Source organism: Amblyomma americanum, chromosome 3 (genome assembly GCF_052857255.1).
Source record: "Amblyomma americanum isolate KBUSLIRL-KWMA chromosome 3, ASM5285725v1, whole genome shotgun sequence".
NCBI lineage: Eukaryota > Metazoa > Arthropoda > Arachnida > Ixodida > Ixodidae > Amblyomma > Amblyomma americanum.
Window position 1 is genome coordinate 146,948,503 of NC_135499.1, and position 22,275 is coordinate 146,970,777.

The window sequence follows — 22,275 nt, forward strand, 5'->3', positions numbered from 1 at the left end:
ATACTGCGCCATTTCCTTTCCCCCAAAAACCAATTATTATTATTATTATTAGACCCGGTGATTTATTGGAACTAACTGGCGCATTGATGGCGCCAACAATGTTGACCTCTCGAAGCAAGAGCAAAGACAAATAATAAATGGGGAACTGTATTGCCCACTGGGCGGTTTGGAAATATTTGTGATCAGAAGCCTGTCCTCTTCCAGTCTACTCCTCTTCGCAGTCTCGCTGCGATTAATGCTCGCAAATGCATTCGTCATCGGAACGCAACGTTCCACCGTACATTGTTCGAACAAACTTGTGATTTGTTTATACACCAGGAAGTGCGACTGTGCAGCCAAATACACTGTGCATCCCTGCACGCTCCCGCTTCCATCCAAGACACAACGATGCTCATTAGCAAGGGAAGCCTCAGCGCCCCGGATCAAACTGCAGAGACGTTCAACCGAAACCCTACGTACCTAACCCGTCCGACCTGCCGGCCGTATCGTGACGCCTAGCCGGCGACAACAAAACATCAGTCAAAAATACAATTAGGCCGCAGGTCGAACCACACACGCCGCGCTTCCGGCGGCCTGCTTCGAGCTCCGGTTTCGAAAAGAACCCCCGGCTCTCCGTCGGCGACTCCGGAAGATGGCGCTACCCTGCCTCGGGCCATCTCCGGGCTTCCCCTCATCCTCCGCGCTCTTCTCCCCCATGTGCCCCCCTCTTGCGCCACGTCCTCCTCCCCCTCTTCTTCTTCGTGCGAGGAGGAAAGGGGGAGGCAGCCGCGCTACGCGCAGCGGCCGCCGTCGCCAGTCTCTGGCCGCGGGAGCCCGTGCTGCGAACGCTGGGGCTCCGACCGCGGTTCGGACCCCCCCGAGTCGGCACCGGCGCGCCGCCGCGCGAGTCGCACGCTCTACTTCTTCGCTCATTTCTTTGGCGAAGCCGCGTGGTGAAGGAACCGAGCGAACACTTGCAACCCTGTCGCGTCAGCTCCGACGTCAACTTCTCGGTGCTCGGACAGCCCGGAACTGTCATCAGCAGCAGGCAGGTAAAGGAGAAGGATACCATTTATTCAATCCACCTCCCTCCCGCCCACTTTCCTTCCTGAAACTTCGATTCCCACGTGTGCGTTCCCATTCGCCGACTTCTCCCCCTTTCCCAGCTTTTTCCCCAGCCCTGACAACTTCCCTCAAACATTCGTCACTGAACTGGCCTGGCCCCTGCATCGACTGCTAACACATACCTCTAACCGAACAACAACATACCCCGCACTGATTCACTCCATCATTCCCCCCCAAAAAACACCCTCGCTGTCAACCCCGGCGTCTCCCGACTTTCGAACGTGGCGAGTGCGTAGCCGCATCCGTTACAGCTCAATGCACCACTGCCTTCGTGTCGGGAGAGAACGATTAAAACAAATGGGAAAAAAAAAACAGGAAAACGCGGGGATCGAAAGTAACGGTAGGACTCCGGGAAGTTTTGACCGAGGCTCGAAACTTTTCAGTACTCTCTCAATGAAGTATTCAGCTCTGGACTCTCACGGACAAGCGGGGAAGTGACAATGATTGATGCGACGGAAACGGACTTGCTCGAGCTCGCCTCGCGCCCTTTTTCCCCCGGTCTTGCGTGACGATATGAATTTATTAAACACTGAAGCGTGTACGTTCGATTGTTTTGCGAGATTAGTCCGTTCGCCGCAGGCACTGTTTCCGAGATGTCTAATTGCACCTTCGGGGGAAAAGTTTGCACACGAGCGTTGAACTTCGTGAAGTCAGCTTGACGCGTCGTGAATTTGTTCTCAGGTGCCAGTGCTGTTGTTACAGCTGTTGTGGCTTTTAACGCTCCAGAAGAAGTAAACTTTGTTTTAGCACGCTCGCGTGACATGTAAACGCAGTGTCCTATTATTTGATTTTTCACTCCAGTCTGTGTTATTCGAAATTGGAGCGCGTTGTCATAAACGCACCTGAATTCACACATTCGAGCTTAATACCACCGGAAACGCTATGCCAACAACCTAAGGGCACGCTGAGATTTATAAGTAACAGTGTTACTCATCGGGACTGGAGCTGCCAAAACGGTGGGGACACTGAAGCTATTCTGAGCCAAGTTTTCAATTCAGTTCTCAAATAATATCGGTCAAGCAATGTCTTCGTGAGTGAGCTTCAACTACAGCTCCTTCGTAGCAGATCACCTTAATACTGGTGCGAAAAAAAATTCGTCGCAAACATTCCAGCATTTACTAAAATAAGTTTGTAAGATGTCGCTAGACTCTTATTCTTTGAAGGAGCACTGCTCACACAATTTGAAGCTAGGGGGCTGAAATTACTAGCCGTATGTGAACGGAAGCAAGCTCAGAGGGATTAACGAACCGATCGACGCAGGAGCGTCGAACGCTGCTACGCACCGGTGGCGAGCAGATTTTATATCCCCTGACGCCTGCGCTGTACAGTAATTCATTTATGACATAAATTACGCGCGCTCTCGTGCTGTAAAGTGTACGTAAAAAAAAAGAACAGAGGAATATCAACTAGCTGCACGTTTCTATCTTCTTATGGACCTTCAAGAGACTGACACAAATTCATAAGCTATCACCAGAGCTTTAAATATTAGTTACGATATATTCCTGCATGGCTCATCTATTTTTATAACGCAGGCTGAGCATGGCGGGCGATTGGTGAAAGTAGACCACATAGTACTCCGCTCCCTGCAGCAGTTATGCAGACATGCAGGGACAGCTCAACGTTTGAATAATAAAAAAATGAGCACGGAGCTAAATGACGTTGGGGCTAAAATTGGTTCCTTTCCTGAAAATCCACGATGCGCTCGATCCGTGTTTATTCTGTGTATGACGTCTACCTAGTGAAAATCTTCGTGGCTCTACAAAGAATCTCGAAGCGCACTGGCTTTGCGTGAGACATGTTGCGCTGACAGCGCTGGTGAATTGAGCTCTCGCGTTTGCGGCACTGGTGTTCATGGGCTAGTCAGCGAAAGAAAGTGAATAGTGCAAGCCAATTATCTGCCAAGAACACTGCCTATACATACTTTCTTCCAGTTTACACTGACATGACTAACGAGCCTAAACTACGATCCAACGGTCAGAACTGTTTCCTGATCATCCGCCCGCTGCTAACAACCACCACCACCACCACCACCACCACCACCACCACCACCTCCTCCTCCTCCTCCTCCTCCTCCTCCTCCTCCTCCTCCTCCTCCTCCTCCTCCTCCTCCTCCTCCTCCTCCTCCTCCTCTTTTTCATCCTCTTGTATCCTAGAATCGGCTTGAACTGCACTGCACCTGTATGAACGCACGCTTTCTAGAAGCCAACAGAATAAACACATAGCCCCGTAAGCTTTCCAGATTTCGCTCACCGCTAAGCGGCGAGGAAGTAAATGAAGCGAAGAAAGTTTATAAGTGTAAGGGTATAACTTTCGATTAAGTGATCGGTGGGAGTGGCCGTGTCTACCTGCGAGCGCTGCAAACAAGACGGCATAACTGCACGCCATTACGCATTTATTCATAAGTGTATTTTACATCTGAGGAGTGTTTTCGATTGGGTTTGGCACAGCGTCTGAGGCCGTCTCAGCTCGTTAGTGTTACACGTATCGTTGTGTGTGTGTTGGCGCTGTTTTCTTCAAATGCTGGATTTCACAGTTTGTGGTCGCATGCATACTGCAGTGATCTTTTTTTTTTTTGTTGGGGATGCTAAGAAAACGTGGATACAAGCGAGCGTAAGCGTCGTTGGCACGCTATGACACCGCGTCCCTTAAAGCAGTCGTGCGCTTTGTTCCATCTCACCTGCGCTTGTCATGTAGGTGCACGTTGATCTGGCCAGCGGTCACATAAGTGAAACCAGAAATGCGTGCGGTACTCAACGCTGTCGTATAAAGTGCACAAAACAGCTGCGACAGCTGCGGATATCAACGCGCAACAGCCGGTGTAAAATTATCGAGAAGTTAGTGCCGGCTAATGGCCAGGCAATATACTACGCCTATAGACGCCCAGTTACGCTGGGCAACGCGAACAATCGACAAGCTGGCATATTTTTGCAATTCGACCGCTATGGAGGTACAAGAAATGAAGTTGTTTGTGTGAACGTGAAAGTTGCGTTATACTGCCCTTTGCATAACAGCCATCAACACCTCGTTGTCGCTAAAATACAGAGCTATGTCTTTGATGTAATCACTTCAGCTCAAAGGTGTGTTGACACTGGCACTAAGGTTCTTGAGATTGACTACTAGTCTGTGGTCTGTTCATGTTTTTCTAAAATGACAATCTACTGGCACAGGTGAGGGCGCGGGTGACCGTGACGTCATGTTGCCAGACATTGAGAGACCCGACGCAAGGCTTCAAGTGTAGCTGTCGCCATGAACTGTGTACTGTGAACCGTGAACCAGTGACGTCGCTTTGTTCGCTTCGTTACGATCGTTGGTCCTTGTTGGGGGTTCACCGGTCTGTATGAGACTCAAAACAAAGCAAGCACGTTTGTGAGATTAAAGTGCACTTGACGAGCAACGGTCATGATCCATACGCGCATGCGCTGACAGCGCCGGTACTTGAGGCTTGGTCGTGGTGATACTACGGCGCCGCCCGCTAGTCGCTCAGTAGACTGGTCGGACCGTGGCAGCGTGTTCTGTTTGCTTTCGGTTGGATACGCATCAACCTTGGAACATTTCTTCAAGCGCGTGAACACCGTACTGCCACCATCTGATCAGGACATCTTTTTTTTTTACAACAGACCCGGAACATTAGATCACTGCACAGAAAATAGACGAGTGTGGAAACGCACTTTTAATCGTCTCGACCCGCTTTCGGCGCGTTCGGCTTTAGGAGGCTGGCCCCAAAATCGCGGGATCGATGCCTGGTCATGGATGCCCCTTGTCGGTGGCGGCGAAATGGAAAAATTTCAGTGTGGTGTCGGATGTCGGAGCACGCTAAGAAACTCCAGATAATCGAAATTAATACAAAGCCACCCCTTCCTCGTAGGTCTCAAGCAGCACCGGACATTAAAGAACACTTAAGAACAAATTAAAGTTGACCTGTATCGCTTATATAGTCAGATTTTAAAGACAAATGCACCATTTTCAGTGAAGACTGAGGTTTTGTAAGCTAGAAAAGCCGAAAGAATGAAATACAGCCGTCGCCATCACCGACCGATTTCGCAAATAAATTGCGGTGCGGCGACACTGCTTTTTATTGCGGATCACTGAGGCTGGGCTGCACTCCCCATCAATTCAAAACGGTGATCACGGAGTCATTTTCGACGTACACGTCACGAGTCTGAATCGAGTGGCGGGAAAATTTTTGTAATGCAATTCCAACAGCAACGCGTCTTTTACTGAAACAGGACAAACAACAGCGTATCCAGAAAGTGCCACAGAACCGATTTTCGCTGATAACAAAACCTGGGTCCACAGTTTTCCTTAAACTCCATATATCTTACACACTCCAAGCAGAAAGTAGTAAAACCGGAGTAAGTTGTCCTCTAGCGCAATTTCTTTTACAAAAGAGAGTGCACTAGAGGACAGATTACTCGCTTTCTACTCCCATATAGACGTATTTGTGTTTAGAGTGTAGGTACTTTTACCGCTGAAATGTTTTCTTTAGCGCGAGAACTATACACACTTTTGTTATTCACAACAAAACACTTTGTTCAAAATCAGTGCATTCTCACAAGATACACTGATAGCCACTCAGGAAAGCGGCTACTAGAACAGCCAGTGTACTCCGAAGTCACATCTAATATGTATCATAGATTGCGACCCCCTTCCAGCGTCTACCACATAAATGGTGGTACTGGTACGTAGTGTTTAACGTCCCGAAGCGACTCACGGGCTATCAGGGGCTCCGTAGATATGAGGGCTCCGGATTATTAAAGATCACCTGGTACTCTTTAACGTGCGCTAACATCAAAGAGAAGAATGGGGTATTTGCATTTCACCTCCGTTGAAATACGGCCGCCGCAGTTGGGATCGAACTCGAGACCTTGGAATCAGCAGTCGAACGCCAAGGACACTGAGCTACCGCGACGGGCGACAACTTAAAAATCCCTGACATGAGATGCAAAAAATTCACGGCCATTCTAGTAAGCCTTTGTGGGACGATATACATCAGATAGTAACACAAAAGTCCATGTGCCACGACAGACTAGAACATTTGTTAGAACATAAGTGCATACTAGAAAGGCCTTAAAGGAAAATAAAAAGATAAAGGTGATGAGAGATGATTTTTTTCACATAGGCACCAATGTATCACTGCCGTGATGGTTTACCTTAGTGCTACTGCCAACCACTGAATCTTTTTGCTGCAGCGTTATAACGAGCCCTGGTTAGACAAATTTAATCTTTAATACAAATTTTTGCAGCAGTGTGAAGTAGGTGATCGTGCATGTAAAACATGGTGTTTTTGGTGCACACATACTTTATAGGATGGAGCCGAGCTGCTACATTTGTTCTGTGCATTACTGGCTCAGGATGAAATCGATGCTATAGGCTTTGATCATCGACAGCGTCGTTGAATGAGATTTCAGAGCCCGCGGCACAAGCGCTTGAACCACTCGCTCCACAATGGTTGGTCGCGCGCAGAATCTCTTTGCTCGTTCTTAGCTGGAAAAGAGGTTTCGTACAAAACACCCGAAATAAATTTGGTGCAGCGGTCAGCAGGGATCTTCACCCTGGCATTTGACCCACCATTGCCAAAACAGGTTTGGTTTGGTTTATGGGTGTTTTAACCTCCCAAAGCGACTCAGGCTATGAGAGACGCCGTCGTGAAGGGCTCCGGAAATTTCGACCACCTGGGGTTCTTTAACGTGCACTGACATCGCACAGTACACGGGCCTCTAGAATTTCGCCTTCATTTGAAATTCGACCGCCGCGACCGGGATCGAACCCGCGTCTTTCGGGACGGCAGCCGAGTGCCGTAACCACTCAGCCGCCGTGGCGGCGCCCATTGCGAAAATAAGATTTAGATGAGTTTTAAACTAAACAATTTAGAACGTCCGCGCCGCTGTATATACTACGGTCTACTGGGGCCACTTTGTGAGCACAACAAATAAGTTCAGTGACTTTTTTATTTCGTTTACCATAATTGAAATAGACTACGTACTCTGAAAAAGACGAAAAAACCATTTCCATGAATACTGGCATTGGTAAAACATTGCTCAAACACAGTGACAAACATATACAAACTGTCGATTGCCACTATAGGCAAAGCAGAAAATCGTGTGCAGAGGAGAGTTTTCTGCGCGCAAAATGGACTGTGCTGGCTACTCTTTTCACCGATATGAGCATTCGATGCACACATACACGCTGAGGCGCCAGAATACAACGAAATCGATGAGAAGCAGTCACTAAGACACAAAGAAGCTAAAAAAATTCTATTAAAATCCATGTACGCCCCGCTGCTCGTTGCGCGGCTGAATGATTCCAGCGCCACATTTGCGTTGATAGAACGAAGCTCTACGGAGTATGTTGCTGGCAAAAATATTTAGGCAATTATCACAGTCTTCCGAATCGACCCGCGATACAGCAGTGGTGCGGGCGAGGTTCTTCTATAACACCAACTTACTATCTGTCTTCCGAATGGAAGAAACGAAACTTGACGACATCGCGGAATGCTCCCCTGAGCGGCCGTAGTTTTCCCTCGAGGCTCGTCCACGCGCAACAGCCCTATGACAGAAAGGACCGAATGCAGAGCTGCGAATGAGGTTCTCGTATGGGGGGCAAGCCGAGCGGAGGACATCGATATAGCACTATAGTACTGACAAAGAAACAGCGTGCGTCATTGTCTTTATTTCGTGGCTGTCGTCTTGCACTTGCCCCGCCCGCCCCACAGCAAATTGACGCACGAAGTATTTCATCCTTTACTTTATTAGGCGTCCCTGTTGCAGCTCGACTGGTCGGCGACCACTGATTAACCTGACTGTACCTCTGGTTAGGGCCTTTGCTTCGTTGGGCCCGCGACTCACCGGCAGGAGAACATAGATGGATAATGGAAGGCAGAAAGAGACGGGGCGAATGCCGCTCGTTATTTTTTGTAGCACTTCATGTTCGCGAGTTCGTCTTTGTGCGAGGGACAGCGCTGATTAGATGTCGATTAGCGTGGACACACGAAGTGTTCGGTACGGAGCCTTAGCAGAACCTTCATTGAAAGGCAACGGCGTAACTAGTCAATATTAGTGCGCACCGTGCCTCTGTCGCACGGACTTAATTACCGAGATAACAGCGAGAAAAAAAGCGCGAACGATAATTAAGCGAGCATTTCAGGTCTGCTGCCTGCCCCCTCGTTCACTTGCGTAAAGGCTCAGTGCGAAGCCTAAGTGTGACGAAAAATGTGTACAGGCACAAGCATTACGGAGAAGTTATATTTTACTGTCACGAACCAAGTTTATTCTTACCCGAGCATTGAAGTTCAAGGGTGGAGGGTCGGGCTTGTTGGTTTAAGCATGACTGAAGGTTGAAAACTTGCAGCGGTACAAATGTATACTGCGGCAATAGTACAATGGTACAAATGCGCAAAGATACTATTCGGGACAAAAGTCTCCACAACGGCGGCTGTTGATTTTAGCGGGTAAGTGCGATGTAAACCAACAATTAATCCCCTGATTTCACCAGCACATATGAGAGAATGGAAGCGCAACTTTCACGTCCACAAGTGTGGTCAGAAACCAGCGGCCGACAAGAAAGCTACCCACTTTGGTTCCCGTTGGCGTGTCCTGGGGACCTTTGTTCCCAATCATTTGTCTGTGCTGTGTTGGGGGTTTTATGGAACGTAAGCAACAAAAGCAGTTAAACGCCAAATACAACCATTTGTCCAAAGAAAAGCAAATTAGAAAAAAAATAAACAAAAAGTACCTTCTCGCACTTGTTTGGGGACTAACGGTCGAGCGAAAATAAAGTGTTCCTTTTTATACACCTTCGGTTTGTACTATATCTGAGGAAGAACGCAGTGAAGGAGGAAGGCACTAGCGGTTCGTGTAGGTGTGTGAAGGTTGGAAACAGACAGCTGCGAAATGCACTTCAGTTCAAAATACCGCTTTATGCTGGGCAGCGCTCGGTCAGAATGCTCCCGCCGAGAAAATATGGGGCTTCAGGTCAGACACTCGCTGGCGAGATCTCCTACAGGCTAACGACCTCTTGAGGTGCTGAGGAGTGCCCGCAAAAGGGACTGGTGGGGTCACGACCAGCGCGAGTAAATAAACAAACCTAAGAGAGTTAAATCATCTGCGTTCAGAACCATCTGCTTTTACAGCGATGGCTGTTAAGGGGCGCTCACATTAGCGGGAAAACGCGCAACGCCGGGCGTTTCCCGCGTGCCGCTTCCCGCCCAAGCCGGTTTTTCTCCCGCGGACAGCCTGCTCTCCCGTCCCGCGGAGCGATGGGTTCGGTACCTATTTTTCCCGTGCCGGTGACAGAACAGCCAATGGGCGCCGACCGTGAACCGTGACGTCGGTCCCAGTTCAGTGACCCCGTCGGCGGAGGCGGAGGCTGCGCGCGTCTGGCCGGCCGGCCCCGGCCGGCCGGGGCACTCGGCGGCTGCTTTGCCAGGGCGACGGGAGGGGAGCTAGCAGGGTGCGCTTTCCAGTCTTCTCTAGTGTCACGTGACTATCCCCTTCTCTTTCTGCTCGTTCGGGTCCTCCCTCAGCGCCTCCTCTCTCCACATTCCAAGACAACCGCAGCGAGAAAACGCGCGTAGTGTGAGCGTCATTCCGAGGAGCTGCGAGGCAGCGTCGACGTTGACGCTGTGCCGGCGCGGGAAGCTTCCCGCTAGTGTGAGCGCGCCTTTAGGCGCCCGTCCCTGGCTTTCTCGTCGGCGTCGTCGCCGTCGGCGTAACCGGTCGGTGCGTTAATGTCACACAAGGTCACGGTCAACCTGGGTCGCGTAAGCCCACGGGCGGCTCTGTTTGGAACAGCCGCCTGCCAGTGCAGGGGTGGATCACCTAATCACTACAAAAGTGCGCCAGGAATACATCCCCAAAACAAAACGCCTAAACAGCTATCGCTGAGCATCGTGTTATACAACCGTAACCGTCCCGTGAGTGTTTTTGTTTTGTTTTAAACGGCTGCAATACGAAGCTATTAACTCGCCAGACGTATTTAATTGAGTGCGCGTGCTAAAGATTGAATGGAAATCACTGAATAAGAATGCGGGTGAGTGATTGAAAAAGCGAGTCCACTTCGCATCGATGCCTCCTACGGTTATACATATATATAGGAAACATATGAAACAAATTCGATGCAGAGACGGTTCTTAATAATTACAATGGTAAAGAAAGGTGCGTTACTGCCGAGAGTGAATTCATTAACACAATACGTGCCCATGCATTTACTGCACTGTACACGGACTCACTGATGAAAGAATGCTTGCTGTTTACCTCTTTCGGCGCAAAATTGGCGCTTTCTTATTTTCATTGTGGTCGTTTCTTTTTCTACATTAAGGATAGTTGCCAGGCTGGTTCGTACATGATCTCACCGAAAAACAGCGCGCTTACACGGGACAGAGAAAGAAGACACGCACGAACACAGCGCCGTGTGTGTGCGTGTATTCTTTCTTTGTCCCGTGTAAGCGCGCCGTTTTTCGGTACGTTTCTTTTTCCTCTTATCGCAACGAATCTGTTCTCTCGCAAGAGAATGGTGCGCCTACACATGGTGTCTTGTTGGTGACAAATAAATTATCCTTTGTGCCAAAACAAAAAAAAACGGTGTAAAATCTGCGCGTGAAAATTTAACTATCAACTGTTGCAAATGGTGGTGTGCTTGAAAGCGGCAGCGCGTTTACAAATAACCTCCGTGCAACTCGTAAACGAGAAACTTCCTGCCTGATACGCTTTTCGTGATTAATTGTTCAATGCTGAAAGGTGGTATCCGCATTTTTACTCCGAAATATTTCGGGGGTTAAGTGATTCCACGAAATACCGTCGGCTCATGCGTTTTTCCTGCGATGTATTGACGAGCCAACGCATTACATTATGGGCCTACGCTGCATTGTCGGGCTGGCTCAAGGACTTCATTCTTATGGGCGAGTTAAGGAGCAACTGTAGCTTATGAACATAACAAACATCGCCAACACACGTAACTGAGCACGCACGAAATAACGACACCAATGTTCACGAAATCAAGACAATGTGGGAGCACCGTGGGTGCGACACAAACGTTCTGCTATCACGTCCATGGTTTACTCGCATAACACGACGACGAGTAACGGCATTTTTTTGTTAAGACATGCAATAACCGACGGTTTGGTTTGGTTTATTAGGGTTTAACGTCTCAACCCATACAAAAATGTCCTATGGCCGGCTATAGAGATTTGGCCCAAATAGCTATAGACCTTTCCTATTTCTATCTATAGCTGTAGATACAGGGTGATATATTTTTCTATAGAGAGCTTAAGACAATTGTATGGTTTCAAAGCTATAGCTTTAGTGGCATAGATTTTTCAATAGCTATCAATAAGCACCTCTATGGGTGCTTATAGACGTTCATAAAAGGCCATAGACGGACATAGCATTTTCCACAGACGCCCATAGGACGTTTTTGTATGGGAAAGCGACTCACGCTATGCGGGACGCCGTAGTGAAGGGCTCCGGAAATTTCGACCACCTGGGGTTCTTTAACGTGCACTGACATCGCACAGCACACGGGCATCTAGAATTTCGCCTCCATCGAAATTCGACCCCCCGCGGCCGGGATCGAACCCGCGTCTTTCGGGCCGGCAGCCGATTGTCATAACCACTGAGCCACCGCAGCGGCTGCAATAACCGAAGGTAGCGGATTATAAAGGCACAGCGTTTGTGATGTGAGCGGAAGATTTTATCAAGCCTAACACCTGCAAACTATGCGTAGCCTTTCTCAAAACATTCCAGGTCACGTTTGTGGCATCAACAGACGAACGTGTATTTGCAAAACGACAGCGTCACTCCCTCGCTATCCCGACGGCGATAAAGGCATCGATGCTCGCACTTCTCACTATTAAAATCTGAGCTCGACAGCGAGCCCTGAGTGGAAGAAAGATGTCGCAACACCTTTCAGAGAAGGGCCGGCGCGGTGACCTGGAAAATTTTGCGACAAATGGTGTCCCTGAGCAGATAGGAGGTGGGGGCATAGAGTACAGGGCACCCCTATAAAAGCTGTGCGCATCCTTCGAAGCGGCCGGCGCGTTTGCGCAAGGCTTGGTCGGTTTGCGAAAGCTTCCAAAGCTCGTGCTTTTTTCCCCGTGCTCCATCCCCGCCCCTTCCCTGTTTTTAAAAGAAACAAAACGAAAAGGAAGAAAAAAAGCACGCAGGAGGACACGAAACAGACCCACGATAGCCCCGGCGTAGAAAAACAAACTTTCAACGGGACTCCGAGAGTCTTTCTTGTTCTTGGCCTGGCAAACTGACGAAGGAGGCCACGTGGCGACCGATAAACAGCGCCGGGCACTCTGCGAAGGGCTGCGGTTTGTGAAACGAGAATCCTTTCCTGCGTCCGCGGAAGGGATATGCGCGATGGCCTTCGGGCTCCTTGACACGCGCGATCCCTCTCAACCCGTAACGCACACGTTCGTGATGCAGTGCATGCCTTGCGGCCAGTCGAGAAGGAGCTGTTGAAACTGCCGCGGAGGTCAGGGGACGGCCACCACCACCACAACACGGACAAGCGAAATACCGAGATTGGACGACGCGTCCACAGGAAAACGGCCGCCGGGAGCTGAGGAAAGGGAGAAGCAAAGAATAAAAAAAAATCAGGAAGAAATGAAGATGATAGATTCTTAGGTTACGTCCGTCTGTTGTTTTCTTTTCTTTGTTCGTTTTCTGCGAAACGTGCGACGCGCGTGGCTGCCGCCCGAGATTCCACAAAGAGAGAGGTAATCGGAAGAGCGAATCAACTCTCCTAGCTACGTAATCAGCTCGAGCTCAGAGATTACCTTCCGGAGTTGGAATGGCGCCCTCGTAGTGGCAAGTGTTCCCCGTTCAGCGCGGCACAGTGCGGTTCCCGGCACTGCGTTGAAGTTTTGGTGAAGTAGTGCGGTTGTTCCCGTAAACGCTGCCTACTGGTTTTCTTCGGCCTTCGGAAGCAAGCCAGGCGGCATCGGTCAGTTCATCTAGGTAAGAAGAGTCGCGACTGAAGTTTTGTGCCAAGATGACTCAGCCCTTCGGGAGCGAGTGATCTGTAGCAGGTCGCATTCGGCGGCAGCTACGAAATATCACGAATATGTTCATGGGCAATGAGTGATTATAAAGCCGAAATAAGGTTAGGTTAGTTTAGACTAGTTTAGGCTGGGTTGGGCTAGCTCAGTTTAGGTTAGGTTAGGTTAGGTTAGACTAGGCCAGGTTAGGTTAACCTAGGCCAGGATAGGTTACGTAAGGTTAGGTATTGTTAGGCCAGGCTTGTAGATCAGGTCAGGCCAGGCCATGAAGAAGGAAATGGCGCGGCAATCCCCTCACTGGGTGGACACCTGAACTGCCCCGCGAGGGAGAGAGAAAAAAATGAATTGGGTGAATTAAAATGGGTAGAGAGGAAGTGTAGGTACGTCTTACAGACTGCACAGGTCAGGTATGCATGGATGGGACCAAGCCAAGCGAGTTCGGAACCGTAACTATAATACATGAAACTTACGTTCTAAGCAGTCAATCATTGCACGCTATCACAGCGTGGTGGCCCGCGTCATATTCACGAAGGCGCGACAGAATGCCAACGCAGTGTTTTTGCATCGGTTCTCACTTTCAACTGCTCCAAAAATCCAGCTGCCGGGATGTCAATAAATAACACTGCGAAGTAGCGGAAAATAGCAGAGAAGAGTCACTGCACTGTGGCGACAGGTTGAAAACGGATGCAGAAATCGCAGTTGACCGCGCAGCATGGAGGCCGGATGTAGTGAAAAAAAGAAACGAGTGAATTTGTAAAATCAAATCGAGGGTCAGATGGAAACACATGTGATCTTGACTAATAATATTAGTCAAAGAGTAAGGGAGAAACAAACGATCGCTCAGGCTTAAGGTATGTGCTGCACTGAAGAAGTCAGGTCACGAATGTAGGATCATGCGTGAAAGACAGAGACAATGAGGTCTAGTCATTTCGTTATTTCCAACAGCTGTGGTTAAAATGATTGCAGCACGGCCTTAACATACGTACCGAACAGAGGGAGTCTGCGGACTGTCATGAGTCGGCTATCTTCATTCATAGCACCTCGCGATTGATATTCTGAACGATGCAGTCATGCCTGCTCATTTGTGCAAAAGCTGCCAACAGCAAACGCACTGCTTCCGCGAAATACCAGAAACTAAAACATGTAGAGCTTAGAATGTAGGTATGCGGGTCAGTAGTAAACTCTAGTTTCCCTCCCTCCCTCCCTCCCTCCCTCACTCCCTAACTTCCTTCCTTCCTTCCTTCCTTCCTTCCTTCCTTCCTTCCTTCCTTCCTTCCTTCCTTCCTTCCTTCCTTCCTTCCTTCCTTCCCTCCCTCCCTCCCTCCCTCCCACCCTCCCTCCCTCCCTCCCTCCCTTCCTCCCTCCCTCCCTTCCTTCGTCTCTGATGGGAACATCATTTCCCCCATTTTTTCCGTCTTGTAACAAGACACTCCACAGTTGGCCACAGAAATTTAGACCGAGACATTAAGTTTGAAGAACTTGAGAACTTAACTGAAATACCCTGAACCTCCGATGTAACAAGATCACGTAAAACATTTTGCTGGGATAATTGGCGCTTCATTATCTAGGGTGAAAGATCAGCGCGACATAAATACGTTTCAAGTGAAAAGTGAGAGCGCGTTGTACTGTCTTTATCACTTGCGAACGTCTCTACGTTGCGCTAATTTTTTTACCCAAGCTATAGCAAGCCAGTTTCGGACCGATGTCATAGGACTGCACCGGACAGCCGACGCTGAAGCTTGCAGCTCGAAATTCACACGCAGGAGACTCGGGAAGAAGCGAAACAGCTGGCACCAATGCGATGCCCGATTTCAAGCACTCCGTGCCATGCTGCCCGTGTCTGATTCGTTGAGCCGGGCAATCGGGGAGGCGCCGCAATTATAACGGCTTCGCGAACACGAGATGCACCCATTCGAGCCATTTGTCGGCGCAGCACCCATGAAACGCAATGCAAACGTGTGAAGGGACGGTGCCTGCAGAGCACTGCGCTCTTCCTAACCCTCAGAAGCGCGACCCGGCAAGTACGTATGCGCTGACGGCGGGCTCTGCTATGCAAACTTGGCAAATGAGCTCAATCAGACAAAGCTGCTGGCTACGAAAGCACGTCCTTTATGCGAGTAAGGAGGCTGCGCAGAGCTCGATGAGGGAAAGGAGGAGGCAGCTATAATTCAGCGGGGATTCACTTGCCGTTTATTAAGACGGATCGATGGACGAGCAACTAGGCGATGACGTAGAGGAGGGACGAAACGAGACCACTTAGAGCGGCTATTGATTCACTTCTACGAGCCTTTTACTCTATCGAAGATGGCTGCGCTAAAATTATCGCGACCATGTTCTACACACTCGATCATTGTGAATGAGTTATAGTTCTGAGCCAGTTTCTTAGAGTGGGTACGTTGGGGTTTTCGATTTAAGCTTGGCACTCTGGAGTTGTCCGTTGCCTTGCTAAGGTATTTTGAGATATGCTTGTTTTCTTCAAAGCTCAGTACATTTACAAAGAAGAATTTCGCTTCCTGCGCTGAAAATTCTCCGATAAAAAAGTGACGCTTAGGTTGTCCACCTTAAATGGTCCCACTTATATTGCCACACTAATGATTAAAAAAATATTTTTCATTTATAATGGCCGCGCTAAAGTTAATGTGCTACATTTCACGCGAGAAGGCACGTTTCGTGACAACTTGTGGGCACGTGGTTAAGCAGTCAGTGCTCGTGAGCCCATCTTGATGCGGCTGCATCACTGTGTTAACCTGCATCGACGTTTCAGCGATGCTAATGCCGCAACTCAATATGAGTTGATCAATACTCTCCGCTGATTAACTAAGCAAGCCACGTGGAAGATGTACGCGGATATATGATCAAGCAACAGACAGCCGACATCTCGATAAGAGCCGCATAACAAATAAAAACACAAGTTGAAACCGAAGGTCAAACCCAATAACAGTGTGATCGTGCAGTTTGGACACCTCGTTTTAGACACCAAGCTCTACATTGTTCGAGAGAAGCAGCCTTATATATCGCGAATACAAAGTCCGCGTTGTTTCTCGTGGCGTGGTATGTTTGCCCTACTCCAGTTCTTCCTAATCTGTAAACTTTCAATCTCTCTACTTACTAACCTGACATCTCTGCATCCGCTTACCTCTGTTTATTTCGACCGGAAGCGGGTTAGGCAAGACTACAGCTAATCCGCATTACGTACCTGCCGCTTACTGCTTCCAAATCCACGCTTTCGGGACAGTTTTCGGACAGCTTGAAAAGTTCGCTAAGAACGATTACGTGTTAGACACGAAATAGTCAGAGATAGAGGGGGAAGTTTTACTTTATTTTTTACAATGCCAGTAAAGGTTTAGAGGGTTCCTGGCGAGTCCAACGCATCACAGATGTGTTGGACTAGCAGGGGACAGACAGCGGGCGGCGAGGTCCACTGGAGAAGAGGTGCTTGCTTGTACGTCAGTCAAGTAGGCGGCATACCTAGGCGGGTCTGTGCACCTAGTGAGTACCAGACAGTGCATGCGATGTCTCGTAGAACATGACACGGCAGTGAGAGAACGGAGGGCAGATGAGCAACAGCGAGGCGCAGCGCCTGTCGGATGAGGACAGGCGTCTGTCTCAACGTGAGAGGCGGCCGGAAGGGGGGGACAGACAGGTAACGTCGGAGTACGGGGGAAACGCGCTTTAGAGCGCCAGGCTCCTTTTATAGGCAGTTTAGTAAAGTGCCCAGGTGTTGTTGGTTTAGCGCGCTATAACTAGGTAGAAGAAGCCTTAGTGCCATACAAAAGGAGAGAGCACTTAGACGGTTTTTTTCTTTCTGGAGAGTTCAGCCGTTTCAGCGTCCCCTCCCAGCCCTCGATGGCCCGTAATAACCGATGGCATAGAAAAACACTGACACAATAATTTTGCTCTAGTATATGTCTGTGGGACACATCTTGGTCAGTGAACGAAGACTGAAGACAACAGAAGTATACGCTAATAGCTATTCGTCGCGCGGCACTGAACCCGCGCTAGGCAGTATTGGCTTCCCAGTAATGGCCTCCAAGATCGGTGTACAAAGCGGGAGCGACTGCTTGCAACACAGTGAAAACCTATGAAATATATAGGCACATGACGTGAGGAGCTTTCGCGTAAGACTGGTTGAGTCCGAGCCGGTTAGTACATAGCTTGCTTCGTTCTTTCACTAGTGTTTTCGTTCTTTCCCGAGCTGACAGCAAACAATGCTTTCGTGTACACGATCAGTGCTGTGGGACAATGCTTTCGTGTGCACGATCAGTGCTTTCTACTACGTCAAGGTTGACAAGACAACCGTTCTCACATTAAGTTTGTGTACGGGAAAAGCTCAGGAGACAGTACGTTGACCGCGGAGAACATTTTTCAACCTCTGTATCATACCTCACCACGATTAACACGTTTGTATGAAGACATAACGTTATAACCACAGCTCCTTCCGGGAATGAAACGACAGTCCTGCTCGCTTCCCTATGCACTGCAAGGAGCTCCCTTTACGCGTCACTTACGTATCTCGCTCCCTCAAAAAAAAAAAAAGAACACCCAAACGAGAGGAGAGAACGCGTCCTTGATTTCTCAGCTCACGATATCCCGAGAACCAAATTGAAAAAAAAAAAGGCGGAAGAAACCGAGGCGTTAGACGAAGGGCATGTAGACGCACGAAGAGCCGAGAGAGCAGCGGTGGTGGTTGAAGAGGAGGAGGAGGAGGGAAGCTGGCGGCTCGTGGAGTGCAATACCGTGTTCGCCAGCGACAGTGAGAAATGAAGCGACGCGGCGAATAATTCACGCAGAACCAACCCGAAGCACCCAGGTGCACGGCGAGCAGCATAGGCACACAGACGCACACAGGTGCTCTCAGGCTTGCACTGCGTCGACAGCGTCGGTACACCGCGCGCAGCAGCATTCAACGCCCCTGTATGTTTTCTCCACTCGGCTCAAAATACAATGAACTAGGATAGCGGTAAAGCCTCAGTCCGAGAGCCAACGTTTCGACAAGATGTCTTCGAAGACGAGTCGTCTTGTCGAAGCGTTAGCTAGCTGACTGAGGCTCCCTCCCAATCCTCGTTCATTTTGTTTTTGTTGAGAAGAAGCCCCATCTTCCTGCCTTCCCTCCTTAGTGACTCTCCATTCGGCGTATGTTTTGCCACCTTCACCGGCTGACGGCGACAACAGATAGCGCGTGCGTTTTTGCGTATGTTCGTAAACACATGCCAGGACAGACAAGACGAGAGCAGCAATGCTTTCGAGGGCATACGTGTGCGAAATAGTTATCTTGAACCCGTTCTCCACTGCGCGATGTCAGTGCACGTTAAAGATCCCCAGGTGGTCGATATTAATCCGGAGCCCTCCACTACGGCACCTCTTTCTTCCTTTTTTCTTTCACTCCCTCCTTTATCCCTTCCACTAAGGCGCGGTTCAGGTGTCCGCCTATATATGAGACAGATACTGCGCCATTTCCTTTCCCCAAAAGCCAATTATTATTATTATTAACCCGTTCCCTGCCCCTGCATGATTCTGTATTCGTGTTACACAGGGGACGGCCGCGCCAAGAGATAGTGGTAATATTATCAATCAATCAATCAATCAATCAATCAATCAATCAATCAATCAATCAATCAATCAATCAATCAATAGATCGATGTTCAGGAATAATAATAATTGTAGTCTTCTTCTCGATCTCTCGTACACGGTACGAAATTCTGCAGAACCGTTCCTCCACCGTATTACATGTACAGCCTGGAGCAAAAGTGGTGTATACCACAATAAATGCGTGGCTCGAATAATTGTAGACTTCTTCTCGATCTCTCGTACACGGTACGAAATTCTGCGGGACCGTTCCTCCACTGTATTACATTTACAGTCGGGTGCAAAAGTGGTGTATACCAAGATAACTGCGTGGCTCGGTGATGTTGCGACGCCTTTCGGCGTTTTCGCCAAGCAGGAGCGCCCCGGGTAGCAACGAGCAAACTGACACGCCTCGCAATAAAAACGGTCACCTCCTCGCTCGTCTCGACACATGCGCTGCAGGAAAGTGGCGTGACAATGCAAATAAATCGAAGCTCGCGTGCTATGCGCCACCTTTGCTCGCAACCGTATTAGGAAGATTTAAGCTTTGGTCTTCAACCACAATGTCACACTGAACATGCAGAAGCATTTGCGACTTAACACCCCATCTACTAAATATCCTTGGAAGAAAACAAGAAGCGAAACAAAGAACGCCAATAAAATAGAGCACAAACTTCTCCGCGTTTCCGTCAAAGAAATGCGCGACATAGAAAATGGAAAGACGGGCGCTACCCTGACACACGCGCTTTCCGGCTTACTGCATGCGTACTGTTTTATCCTTAGCATCAAGCGCCCGAACAGTAAAACGGTTCTGTGGTTGTTGAGTGTGAGCTACCGATATAGGCGCATTTAGCCGACGTCCTGCACTACCAAGACCTAATATTGGTTTCAATTTCGCTAGGCCATTGCACCACGACCCCGATGCCCCGTTTAGCCTGTCGCATGAACAACTCAAGATGCCTTTCACATGTCGTTAACATATATGGACAACATAAATGGCGCAATTTCATATGGTTATATGGTTTCATATTTGTTCATATAGACAGAGTTACTAGGATAGCCGAGAAAGAATAAGATAAGCGAACAAAGGAGAAAAGCGTCACTAAACACCGCTCTACTGTAAGTTTCCATAACTATTCAAGGAGCAAAAGGAAACCAGAATGCGTTTTTGGTATATAAAAAAAAATTGCGCCGCGGCGTCAAGTGCCACACACAAACAAAAGAATTCCGCAATCTAAACGCTCTAATGGGTACAAGGAGTTCTGGGGGCGCTCAAGTGCACTCTTCTACGACTCCCGCATTTCATTTCGCACGCGAACCATCGCGGTGAACACAGAAGCCGCTGCCAAACAAGCCTGTATCTTTCGCATCCCGTTTCCCTCAGGGTGCGACGAATCATCCTCCCTTTCAAAAATACAGAAAGTAAGCTAGCTAAAAGAAAAGACAAAACTCATAAAGCGAGGGCAGAGCGATAAAACCTTGGAGTCGAGCAGGAACGACTGCGCATTGAATTAGCATAATCTCAAGAACTCGGGAAAGCCCCCTCCTCCGCTGTCTAAAAACACGCTGAGAGACGAGCCGCTACGCGTGTTTCCAGTGTAGGCACTGCACTTCCTCCTCCTCCTCCTCCTCCTCCTCCTCCTCCTCCTCCTCCTCCTCCTCCTCCTCCTCCTCCTCCTCCTCCTCCTCCTCCTCCAACTTCTTTCTTCAGCTCCTGTGTTCTTTCTCTCTTTCTCCTTAGAATTTACGTTTTACCGAAACATCTGCGCTGTGGCACGCATTTCGGGCAGGCAGAAAGAATGCAAGCAATATAAAGACAGGCTAGCATTCATTTGCATATACATCTATCTGTATCCCTCTTTTCCGACAAAGAAAGGAAAGGTGCAACCTCAAAGCCTTCACGTGAACAGCGGTTGTACACGAGTGCACGGTTACGGCAAAGACATGGGCGTTAAAAAGTCCTAAAATATAATAAAAAAAATTTCAGACGTGTTCACTTCGTAAGTAGAGAGCTACGTGGCATAAGAGTCGCACGGCGCGAGTAAATTGAACGAGCGCGCTGCCACAACTCAAGCCCGATTGAAGCTCTATGAAATCGAATTGAGCGTGGGCAAACAGGGTCGTTTAGAGAAAGCCATAACATTAGAGCGCAGTGATATAGACGGAACAAAAAAGAAAGGATCACTGCAGAGAAGCTTGGGTTTCAGCTCGTCGCCGCGTGCCACTTCTCTTGAGGCAGCGCCAAGAAGTGCCTGAGCAGTAACGCATACAGATGACCAAAAAATATAAAAATGCAGTCGAGGTGAATGTAGAGCGCGAAAGTGCAATGGCAAACGTTTTCGGGGTGTTTCGCTTTTTGGGCCTTCTATTTTTAACTTTTCGTGTGTGTCCCTAGCCAACAACATGCTTCGAAAACAACGCCACTCGACGACTATGGCTTATGTACACACAGCGACGCGCACTGCCCGATCACGTAAACCGGGTTCAGTTAAGCAACGTTCAGCCGTCGGACAACGTAACTGGATCACCGAAGAACTGGCGGCGTTTTTCGTAAACCAGAACGGCGCACATGGGTAAACTAAGCGCACGAAACCGAACAGCGGAGGTGAGAGCAAACACGAGGGAAATACCGAAGAGAGAAAGTGGAGGAACAGAAGTGAAAAGAAAGACAGTCGAATGAAAAGAAGCTCCGAGATAGAGACTACTCAATCAATTAGCGCCCAGGCAGCAATTACCGACTGCCCGACTTCTGTTTTTGCGCGAAAGAAACGAAGAGAGATAGGAAATAAAAAAAAAAGAAGGAAATATTGGGAAGAAGGAGAAAAAGAACAAAGAAAGAAAGAAAGATGCAATGATTTGCGAAAGCGACGATCGGGCAACGTGCCCCCCAAGACGGAGTGCACCTTCCGCCAAGCAGGGCAGTTGGTGCCGCAGTAATTAGCGGCGCGAAGGCGCCGCTCAGCAGAGAAGCCGCCTTGCAACAGTAGGACAGCCTGGCCCCACGAGCGACGACGCCATCATTGGGTTTCTTGCCGCTGTCTTTCGTAGCCTGCGCTCGAAGCGCGCGTGGCGGCTTCATGCGACAGCTGGGATGGTAACCATCACACTCTGTGTACGGGCAATTGTCGAAAGTTGTGAAAACAAACAAACAAACAAAAGACAAACGAACTAACGAACGAAGAGACGAGCAAAGAAAGCTACGCACGCCAAAGCACGAGGCACACAGCGACACTGGACACCAACGCTGCGGTTCTGGCAGCGGTGATATGGCGCGCTGTTGAACGCTGAAGGCTGCTAAGTATACTGAGTTCAAAACAGTGCGTGGCCATCACTGCGCGTGCCTTTAGCCAGAGTATCAAGTTAGATGTATCCTAATATAACAAGGTAACCATAGTACTACTTCATTTCTCCAACGTCCCGGAGATGAAAGTCCCGCGAGTCGGCCTCATCCTACCGGGAAGTGGCTGTGCACGGCGGAGGGGAGCCAAGCGGACCTTTTTCTACCAAGTCGGCCGTATCTCTCTCATCCCGTAGGAAGATGGAAGCCGCGCAGAGCAGCTGCGGAGGATTAGACCCCAGCGATATTGTGCCCCCGCCGAACCCGC

General features: G+C 49.1%; 1 protein-coding gene across 2 annotated transcripts in view; it reads left to right on the forward strand.

The window, feature by feature from the left end:
• The first annotated feature begins 789 nt into the window (after window positions 1-789).
• LOC144125121 (uncharacterized) overlaps window positions 790-22,275 on the forward strand; it is a 393,458-nt gene continuing 371,972 nt past the window's right edge. For both annotated transcript variants that reach the window (XM_077658225.1, XM_077658226.1), the window contains exon 1: window positions 790-1,031. The gene's annotated coding sequence lies outside the window, so the exon portion shown is untranslated. The remainder of the gene's footprint in view (window positions 1,032-22,275) is intronic.